The sequence below is a fragment of the Lithobates pipiens genome, unplaced genomic scaffold, assembly GCF_037356315.1.
Source record: "Lithobates pipiens isolate NorthernLeopardFrog02 unplaced genomic scaffold, aLitPip1_a1.2 Scaffold_10, whole genome shotgun sequence".
Lineage (NCBI taxonomy): Eukaryota > Metazoa > Chordata > Amphibia > Anura > Ranidae > Lithobates > Lithobates pipiens.
This window is the reverse complement of record NW_027507686.1, coordinates 69,524,087-69,534,728: the sequence shown is the minus strand read 5'-3', so window position 1 is coordinate 69,534,728 and position 10,642 is coordinate 69,524,087.

The window sequence follows — 10,642 nt, the reverse complement described above, 5'->3', positions numbered from 1 at the left end:
AGAGAAAGTTTAAAAATCCTTACTTTACACCCTAGCTTTGGCTGTAGCAGCTAGGAGAGGTTGAAGCTCCATTCTTCTGACGAGATCCTGAGACTGATGATCTCAAATCTCATGCAAGGATGCTCCTCTGCTTTGCACGAACGTCTTCTCACAAGGTTTGGGATACTCTGCATTCCTGGACTCTCGCCAGAGGATCATGGCCTCACCTTCTTCAGCAAAGCTGGGGTAAGTATGTTTTTTGTTTTGTTTTTAACTTTGCAGGCTTTTTTTCTAGTGAGACTTATGGTGATTTGACATGGGGTTGGTGAGGGTGGTTCAGTGTTGCGGATCTTGTTTTCCATTGCATGGTCCACTTTAAAACAGAAGTCTCTCACTTTCAACACAAATTAAAAAAATAATTTCTTCTGTGCCTTTAACAATATACAGTATGATATGCAAAATCAAACTATGTCAGAAGAGTGTTGACAATTTGGTTAGCTTACAATTGGTTTAATGAAAGAAATTTTCAGAAAGTGTAAAGGGTAGAGTAGCGGGCTGGGGGAAGGATTCAGGATTGGGAAGGGGTGGAAAAATGGTGTTTTTTCTAAAATAGCGGGCCGTGTTGTGCAAATGTTTCTCTGATTTTCATGCATCTGTGAAATCTGTTTCTGAATTGTATAGTACAAGAGACACAGGCATATTCTTATAAGACAGGATTTATGTTGAATAGACAATGGTAAAGAGAATTGTAAAGACCCCAATTATATGCCCTCCCACTTACCGTTATGCTCAATTTTTTGCTAGTGTCCTTAGGTGATGGATGCTCTTCCCTCTACTTTTTATCTCTCTCTTTCTCTCTCTTGCTCTGCTTTCTGGATCAGTCCCCTATCCACTCAAAGGTACCTGAATCCTGTGAAATTCAAAGAAAACATGAGGACTGGCCTGTGAAGTTTCTTTGGGGTCTGGATCTTGCGTTAGGCACTCCTCGGCATGTTGTGCAGTGTGTAGAGTTTAGCCCGCAAGGTGCTATGCAGTTCCAGGGCAATGGAGAGCTGCACAAATGTAACCCAGTCCCTGAAGGTCCCTTTGGGGGTATACTCGGCTGAAGCAGGGGTGCCACATTCCCCCATAAATACTGAGCTGTGGGATGTGTTACCAAAAAAAAAATCTACCCCTTTGGTCCCATTACGATACCCTTCCTGCTTATATGGGGATACCGGTATAAATATTTATTTATTTAATGTTGGGGCTTAAAATATATATTTATACACACAACGATCAACCTCTACGTTATGATCTCTGACAAGTTAAATGAATAACATTGATTCTCATTACAATGGAATCTGAAAGTCAGTGGGATATCTTAAGCAGCAAATAAATAAATATGTTGTCGTTGATGTGTTGAAAGCAGTAAAAATTGGGCACTGCAGGTTGTTGTGTAGCCTCAGACTAGTTTAGCGTGCCCAGGTTAACCTGTGTCTATAGCCAAAAGTGCCTACAGTGGGCATGTATGCATCAGAACTGGACCATAGCGTGATGAAAGAATGAAGCCTAGTCTGAGGAATCACATTTTCTTTTTACATCAAGTGGATGGGCGAGTGTGTTTCCATCGCTTATCTAGGGAAGAGATGGGACCAGGATGCAGTATGGGATGAAGGCAGTGTGATGCTTTTGTCAAAGTTCTGCTGAGAAAACCTAATCCTGCTGTTCATGTGGATGTTATAGGACAATTACTGCCTACATATTGTTCCTGACCAAGTACACCCCTTCATGGAAATGATGTTCCCTGGTAGTAGTGGCCTCTTTCAGCAGGATAATACATCCTACCATTCTGCAAAAATGGTTTGAAGAACACAACAAGTTTGTGTTTTAGACTAGCTGTTTTGGTGGCAAAAGGGGGGTCTACACAAGATTAGGTGGGTAGTCATAAAGTTATGACTGACTGATTTGTGTGTGTGTGTGTGTATATGTGTATATGTGTGTATGTGTATATGTATATGTGTAATATATATATATATACACAAAAAAATACAGGATGGATGTAAGGGGGGCATTCAGGCAAACCTTCTGCCAACAGGTCCATTAAAGAAGGGTTTCTTTCACCCACCATGACCCTTCTTTGGACGGTGGAGGCATTTATTCCTCTTCTGTCTTTTGATCTTCAATTCCATTCCTCCTGTTTGAGCAGGGAGGAATTTTCCACCTCTTGGCGGATTTTATGTGAAAACTCACAATCCTGTTGGAAACCCATGCCACAGGACAGAGCATAGGAAGTTTTATTACCAGAAAAAGGTGAAGAGACCATATAGAACATTATCTCCGAATCTCCAAAAGAGATAACATTTCTGTGATGGTGGATGGAGTGTGCTTCTGTTTAAAACTGTAGCCTCCGGATTCTGTCTGACCAAAAGTTACTAGTATGGACTCCAAAAACCCTCCTAATCCCCCTCAAGACCTGTCCTGTGCACTTCGTGTTAGAAGAAGCTTTATATTGTGGCTTGTCATATCCTGAAAATGTTTTTATACCTCCAAAGCGCTTTTCTCAGCAATATCCAAAGGACGAAGCGTTTTATATATTTAAAAAAATACAGTATATTCTATGAACTCTGCTTTTGCCTGCCTTAGCAAATCCATTATCATTCCTGTTGAGGATATCTTGTTTTTTTGGAGCCCTTTCACACTGACAGCACGGGGGTGTCGGCGGTAAATCAGCAGGGGTGCTTTAGGAGCGTTGTATACACCACTCCTATAGCGGCTCAAAGAAGCTGCTTGCAGGACTTTTTTTTTTTTTTTCTTTTTTTTTCTTCCGGCTTTCACACTGGGATTGCAGATGAGGCATTTTTCAGGTGCTATTTTTAGCGCTAAAGTGCCTGAAAAAGGACTCCAGCATGAAAGGGGTCTTAAGGATGCAGCGGAAAAAACAACTTGAATCCCAGTTTAAGGCTTCTTTTGCTCTAGTGAAACCTGGCATGCAGCCTGTCATTGTCTCTATGGCAATCTGGTAGCAACATATAACCCAGTCATCTAAGAAAATACCTTTTGTCCTGTACTCCTAAGAAATTGATTTTACAGATAATACAATTTTTTACTTGTTATACCCAAAACTTCTCTATAACCAATGGATGGTATACCTGTACCTGCATAAAAATGAAGATCAAAAGTTAATCACTTAAATCGGCCCTTTTGGGTGTCATGTGAGACTTCTATCCATGACTGTGCACCAAAAGAGAGACCTGTCCTACGAACTGGATAATGACTGTCTCCATTGCTGGAAATGAACTATGGCTGATAGATGCGAGAGACAATTAAAATGGGGTAATATTTTGCACCAGAGCCTTGTGAACTTCGATTAAGTTTTCATTTTGAAGGAGAGAAATGTGAAGTGAAACTTCACCCAAAAGGGGAAGCTTGTTTGCACCCCCCCCCCCCTCTATAATGATTGCCACTTTTTTGGGGGGGCGCATACCTGGTTTTGACAGGTACCTGCTCCCACTTCAAGTCAGCTCACCACAACCATCCGGGAGGAAGTGTGCACCCCTCTCCTTCCACCATAGCCTTTTGGGACACATCACAGGTCCCAGAAGAGGGCGGGACCATTAACATAGCATAGCGGTTCCTGGCTGTGCCAGTTCTCCTTATTTAAGATGCTGGCCCCTGGACCCAAAGCCGATTTGAAAGACCAGCTCTGTTGAGGGCAGCGGTGGATGCTTGATCAGGTGTCTGTATGTTAAAAGTTAGCAATGACAGAATTTTTAGCTGCTGACTTTTTTTTTTGGGGGGGGGGGGGGAGACTGGAGCTCCTCTTTAACTATTACAAGGGTAATTGAGTGAGTAAAAAAAATATATATATACTTTTTCATTAGCGTGAAAAAAGGTAAGGCTAAGCTTTATCTGCTCTGTCCTTGTTTAGCAATGTTGCGCTGTCATAACACGCATTATGAATGACACCTCAGTGCACCTCCAAACCATATATTGTGCTGCAATATAATGCAGATTGCTGTATTTTCATGTGTTTTGCTGTGCATTTCAGTCCATTCATTTTAAGGGGGCAGTTTGGCGCAACATATGGGTTGCAATGCACAACATCGTGGGGTGACTGGCCCTTGAATGGGGCACAGACAGCAGTATAATTATGATAGAGGTTCTAACACTTTCTGTCTTTTTCCTGGGTACCTGCCTACTAATCATTACTGCAAATAATGTATTGTTTTCAAGCAACAATAAGGTAAGAGGATCATAAAAGCTGACCCCGTATACATGGATAATTACAAACTATACACAGAAACTTTTAATACATTTCCACCCATTGATAAGATTGTGTTAATCTGTTTCAAATGCATAGATAAGGCCTGGTTCACACTAGTGCTTGAGTCACACCAAAGCGCATGACAAGGGAAATCGCATTGTTTTCAACAGTGTCTATTCACATCAATGCGTCTCAACACAGAATGATTTTGGAAAAAATTCATGTACTACGTGTGAATTCAGTGCAATTTTGGCCCCATAGAATATACAGACCCTATCAAAGTTGCACTACTATCCATAATTGCACTGAAAGTCAGATCAAAATCATATGGCAGCAGTGTGAACCTAAACCAATAAAAATGTTGTTTTCCATTTAAAGTAAAAATGCTTCATTAGCAGTCTGAAATAATGCCATTGGTTACTTGTACTGAAGATAATTCTTGTTTCCAGGAGCACTGCCTATTGTTTTTTTATTCATCCTGCAGTGCAGGAGTTGGTGTCATGTGACCTCTAGGGTCCAGGAACTGCTTGTGCACTGCCAACATGCATACAGTCACAGTGCCAGGCCAGGATTTCTCTTTAGTAAAGGTAACTTATTTTCATAGGCTACAAGTACAAAAGTACAAAATGTATTTTGTTTAGGGAAGGTGCAGTTATTCCTTGAGCTATCTACACATGCAATAATTTGTAAATGTGATTGTAATTTCTGATGTTAAAGCACTTCTGGAAGTATTATGTTCTATATGTCTTTGCTGTGTTTTTTTTTTTTTTTTTTACTTTTCAATTACAAGATTTCTTCTATTTGTCCCTTTCTTTCCCTGTATATTCTGAAAGAATCAACTCATAAAAGATAATTTAACAACACTACACATACTATAAAATCCTATAAAAACAATCCAAAATTTTCAACCTGTCCAATCACTTTTTCAGTTTAGTTCAACTTGTAAAAAATGCATTGAAAGGGAATTGTGGATTTCTCTAAATATAGTCACAAGAATGGCTGAATTGAAATACAGGAGCAACTTTATACTTAGGCCTCATTTACATGTGCAGCAGAGGGACAGTAAAAAATAGGCAGTTAACCACTTGAACTACAGGCATTTTCTGCCACTTTTTGTTTACATGTAGCAATCAGTATTTTTTTAATAGAAAATGGAAAATTGAATGACAGTAGTTTTCTTTTCCTGATGAGCTCCATAGGTATAGCCCCCCCAATGCTTCCAGGACCTTAAAGTTGATTTAAAACCTCACATATACCCAGTGGAGTGAACAGCCTCAGATGATACACCGGGATGAAACAAATCTTCCTACATAAGTTTAACATGTACAGTATCTCGCAAAAGTGATTACACCCCTCACATTTTTGAAAATATTATACCTTTTCATGTGATAACACTGAATAAATGACACTTTGCTACAATGTCAAGTAGTGAGTGTACAGCTTGTATAACAGTATCAATTTGCTGTCCCCTCAAAATAAATCAACACACAGCCATTAATGTCTAAACCGCTGGCAACAAAAGTGAGTACACCCCTAAGTGCCAATGTCCAAATTGGACCCAATTAACTATTTTTCCTTCTAGTTGATGATTAGTGTTACGAAGTCTCAGGTTGTGAATGGGGAGCAGGTGTGTTAAATTTGATGTTATCACTCTTGTTCTCTCATATTTGGTCACTGGAAGTTCAACATGGCAAAGAACTCTGAGGATGTGAAAAAAGAATTGTTGTTCTACATAAAGATGGCCTAGGCTATAAGCAGATTGCTAAGAGCCTGAAACTTGGCTTCACCACAATGGCCAAGACCATACAGCGGTTTAACAGGACAGGTTCCATTGTCGACCAAAGAAATTGAGTGCACTTGCTCAGCATCATAACCAGAGGTTGACTTTGGGAAATAGATGTATGAGTGCGGCCAGCATTGCTGCAGAGGTTGAAGGGGTGGGGCTCAACCTGTCAGTGCTCAGACCATATGCAGCACACTGCATCAAATTGGTCTGCAAGGTTGTCGTCCAAGAAGGAAGCCTCTTCTTGTGCATCATCTAAAGAGGCTGCACAAGAAAGCCTGCAAACAATTTACTGAAGACAAGCAGACTAAAGCCACATACGCAGGATTGGATTTCCAGTTAGGAAATGTGTGATGGCAGGCTGTTGGTGGAAAATCCGACCATTTGTATGCTCTATCAGACAATTGTCAGATTTTTCGCGGTCAATTGTTGGATGGCAGCTTTTAAAATTTTCCGCGGACAAATGTCTGTTGTCTGAGTTTCCAAGCATGTGTACACAAGTCCATTGGACAAAAGTCCAAAGTACAAACACGCATGCTCGGGAGCAAGGACGAGCCAGAAGCAGTCGGTCTTGTAAACTAGTGTTTTTTATGGAGAATTAACATTTGTGACGTGGCAAATTATTAAATCTCGAAATGCAGCGCACATTCTCTTCTTAAATGGGATAATAATGAAGCAGCTTTTCTGGTGATACTGATAGTTATTGCAAACAAATTTTCAAAGCCTTTTTTTTTGTAGTGATATCAAGAATAACATTATTATGCTTTTTTTTGTGGGGGGGGGGGGGGGGGGCAAGTTACCACAACAACATTATCCCGTAGTTTTTAAGATCAACGATACAACTATGTTGGTGTCCCTTGTCAATCTTACATTGTATTTTTTTAAATGCAACTTCCTACTCCCAAACTGTAATTTGAAGTAAAAAACATAGCCATATTATTCTCCACATTTTTTTTTAATTGTGCATTAAAAAAAGAAAACAAATAAAATTAGACATGCTATCTGCCAATAGAACTTAACCACTTGACCACTGGGCACTTAAACACCCTTAATAACCAGACCAATTTTCAGCTTTCGGTGCTCTCGCATTTTGAATGACAATTACTCAGTCATGCAACACTGGACCTATATGAAATTTTTGTCCTTTTTTTCACACAAATAGAGCTTTCTTTTGGTGGTATTTAATCACCGCTGGGGTTTTTTTTTTTTGTGCTATAAAAGAAAAAATACCGAAAATTCTGTAAAAAAACGAATTTTTCTTTGTTTCTGTTAGAAAATTTAGCAGATTAGAAATTTTTTCTTCATAAATTTTGGCCAAAATTTATACTACTACATATCTTTGGTAAAAATAAGTACAAATTGGTGGATATTATTTGGTCTTTGTGAAAGTTATAGAGTCCACAAGCTATGGTGCCAATATCTGAAAATTGATCACACCTGAAGGACTGACGGCCTATTTCAATTCTTGAGACCCTAACATGCCAGAAAAGTACAAATACCCCCCAAATGACCCCTTTTTGGAAAGAAGACATTCCAAGGTATTTAGTAAGAGGCATGATGAGTTTTTTGAAGTTGTCATTTTTTCCCACAATTCTTTGCAAAATCAAGATTCTTTTTACTTTTTTTTTTTTTTTCACAAAATTGTCATATTATCAGGTTATTTCTCACACACAGCATATGCATACCACAAATTACACCCCAAAACACATTCTGCTATTACTCCCGAGTATGGTGATACCACATGTGTGAGACTTTTACACAGCGTGGCCACATACAGAGGCCCAACATGCATGGAGCGCCATCAGGCGTTCTGGAGCACCCAGGACAATTCTGACATTTCTCTCCTACATGTAAAAATCATCATTTATTTGCTAGAAAATTACATAGAACTCCAAAACATTATATATGTTTTTTTAGCAAACACCCTGGAGAATACAATGGTGGTCTTTGCAACTTTTTATCTCGCACGGTATTTGCGCAGTAATTTTTCGAATGCTTTTTTTGGGAAAAAAAACTGTTTTGTGCTTAAAAAAAAAAAAAACACAGTAAAGTTAGCCCAATTTTTGCATAATGTGAAAGATGAAGTTACGCTGAGTAAATAGATACCTAATATGTCACTCTTCAAAATTGCACACGCTCGTGGAATGGCGGCAAACGTCGCTACTTAAAAATCCCCATAGGCGACGATTTACATTTTTTTTACTGGTTATATGTTTTGAGTTACAGAGGAGGTCTAGGGCTAGAATTATTTCTCTCGCTCTAACGTTCGCAGCGATACCTCACATGTGTGGTTTGAACACCGTTTTCATATGTGGGCGGGACTTACGCATGCGTTCGCTTCTGCATGCGAGCACATGGGGACAGGGGCGCTTTAAAAAAAACATTTTTTTTTTATTGTTCATTTTACTTTATTTATTTTAGTTTGACATTTTTTTCCCCAAAAATAATTTTTTTGATCACTTTTATTCCTATTACAAGGAATGTAAACATCCCTTGTAATAGGAATATGGCATGACAGGTCCTCTTTACAGTGAGATGTGGGGTCAATAAGACTCACATCTCACCTCTAAGCTGGGAAGCCTGAAAAAAAAAAAAGATTCTGGCTTTGATCGTATTAGCGATTCGGTAGAAGCACCGGAGGGCGGCGGGAGATGTCTATGGCTGGGTATTGCAGGGTATCACCGACTATGGCTGGGTATCTCAGAGCATGGTGTTGCAGAGTACTGCGTTGCAGAGCATTGCAGGGTATTGGCGGGTGTTGCAGAGCATTGCAGAGTGTTGCAGGGTATTGGCGGGTGTTGCAGAGCATTGCAGAGTGTTGCAGGGTATCGGCGGGGGTTGCAGAGCATTGCAGAGTGTTGCAGGGTATCGGCGGGGGTTGCAGAGCATTGCAGAGTGTTGCAGGGTATCGGCGGGGGTTGCAGAGCATTGCAGAGTGTTGCAGGGTATCGGCGGGGGTTGCAGAGCATTGCAGAGTGTTGCAGGGTATTGGCGGGTGTTGCAGAGTGTTGCAGAGTGTTGCAGGGTATCGGCGGGGGTTGCAGAGCATTGCAGAGTGTTGCAGGGTATTGGCGGGTGTTGCAGAGTGTTGCAGGGTATTGCAGAGCGTTGCGGAGTGTTGCAGGGCATTGCGGAGTGTTGCAGGGCATTGCGGAGTGTTGCAGGGCATTGCGGAGTGTTGCAGGGCATTGCAGAGTATTTGCAGGGAATTGCAGAGTATTTGCAGGGAATTGCAGAGTAATGCAGAGTATTTGCAGGGAATTGCAGAGTATTTGCAGGGAATTGCAGAGTAATGCAGAGTATTTGCAGGGAATTGCAGAGTAATGCAGAGTATTTGCAGGGAATTGCAGAGTAATGCAGAGTATTTGCAGGGATTTGAGGGGTTAATTTTCGGTGAGCAGCGATGTGGGCACTGCAGATGCAGCCCACATCGCTGCTGACACCGATCTCTTCCCCCTCCGCTGTACCGATCGGTACAGAGAGGGGGAGGGAGGAACCGGCGTCATAACATGACGCCGGCTTGTTTACAAGTGATCACTCCGTCATTTGACGGAGCGATCACGTGGTAAACGGCCGCGATGAGCGGCCGTTTACCGTGATTCGTGATGCGCCGGGTCCACTGGACCCAGCGGTCACGGATGCTCTCGTGTGCGCGCCCCAGGGGGCACGCGAGAGCAGAATTCTAGGAGGCCGTTAATTAACGGCCTCTTAGAGTTAAACAACCGCCCTGATGCCGTTAATCGGCAATGGGCGGTTGTTAAGTGGTTAAGCAAAAAGTGCATTCTATGCATCCAAAAATATAGAAAATATAACAAATCAAATCATTATTATTCAACCAGAAAATAAGATAAAAGCCTCATGCATGTGTCCTGCTTCTTAATATAGGGGGTCAACAATGCCAAGAGTTGGTGAAAGCAGGGGTCCATCATCCAGAGATAATTCCGATAATCATCTGGATTATTCTCCTGGAGCTAGTGCAGCAAACATATATGACATAATTGGTCACGATTAATAATGCAACCAATTTTTGGCCCAAGAACGCCTCCTCCTCCTGTTCCTGGACTGCACTTGGGTCAAAGCAATAACTCCAAGGCCAATAATAATTAACACGTTATCTCCTCCAATTCCGCAACATGTCTGGTTGACAAATGGCCATTCAGAAACAAACTGAAAAGTACAAAATGAAAAGCGCTAAATGAAAAGCACAAATCAACCCTCACCAAACTTCTACTAACACAAAATTAGCAGAAGGAGCCCAAAGGGTGGCGCTAAAGAGCTGAAAAACCACGTAGTACCTCACTACGTTTGTATTTGTTGGCCGACAATTCCTTGCCGTTTGTATGCAAGACAAAATCCAGGCACAAGCTTTCGGACAAAAGTCTGAGGTTTTGTCTGCGAAAAATCCGATTGTGTGTACGAGACTTTAGGCATGGATTACTGGAACCATGTCCTGTGGTTTGATGAGACCAAGATAAACTTATTCGGTTCAGATGGTGTCAAGAGTGTGTGTCAACCAGGTGAGGAGTAGAAAGACAAGTGTGTCTTGCCTACAGTCAAGCATGGTGGTGGGAGTGTCATGGTCTGGGGCTGCATGAGTGCTGCCGGCACTGGGAAGTTACAGCTCATTGAGGGAA